Source organism: Elephantulus edwardii, unplaced genomic scaffold, assembly GCF_000299155.1.
Source record: "Elephantulus edwardii isolate Elephantulus edwardi_28Jun2011 unplaced genomic scaffold, EleEdw1.0 scaffold00003, whole genome shotgun sequence".
NCBI classification, from domain to species: Eukaryota; Metazoa; Chordata; class Mammalia; order Macroscelidea; family Macroscelididae; genus Elephantulus; species Elephantulus edwardii.
The window spans coordinates 23436940-23437778 of record NW_006399753.1 but is presented as its reverse complement, the minus strand read 5'-3'; positions in this window follow the sequence as shown (position 1 = coordinate 23437778).

The window sequence follows — 839 nt, the reverse complement described above, 5'->3', positions numbered from 1 at the left end:
TGCTCTGTGGGAGAAAGATGGGCGATTGCCACCCATTCAATTGACTTCCTTTGAAAACACACTGAAGGGTCAGTTACAAGGTGGTGGAAGGTGAAGAAAGCAGCACATTAGCAAAGCTGCTTTTTACCTTTCGAGGCTATTTGAAGATCATACATCCATTGATTTAAAAAGGAATTAATAAATATCACTTACAGTGAAGAATAGATATCAGTGACTAGGGAATTTCAGTGAGGTCACAGAATTTTGGCAACTGTGTACATACTTCATTTGGATCCATGGTGGGTTAGTGGTTCATCATTAAACTATTAACTGAATAGTCAGTGGTTCAAATCCTCTAGCCGCTTCTTGGTACAAAGACATGTCAGTCTCCTTCCATAAAGATTTATAATCTAGGAAACTCTGTAGGGCAGGTTTACTCTGTTCTGTAGGTCCACTGTGAGTTGGAATCAACTTGATGACAGTGAGTGTAGTTTATTATTATTATTAATACTCCATTTGACAGCATCAAGAAACCACACAGCCGAGTTCCCCAGCGGTCCCGTGGATCTGTCTCTTGCTTCAACAGTGTTTGGATGGAACAGACCCGGCGACTTACCCCCTTCCAACCTCCGACTACCCTCCAACTTCACCTCCAGGCATAACCTCGGGATCATCTCAACCATCTCCTATTTTCGGGACCAGCTAACACCTTTTTTTTGTTAGCCCCGAAACCTCGACCAACTATGAACTCTCAGATCCGTCAAAATTATTCCGCCGAAGCAGAAGCTGGCATCAACCATCTGGTCAACCTGCACCTGCGGGCCTCTTACACCTACCTCTCTCTGGGTTTTTATTTTGAC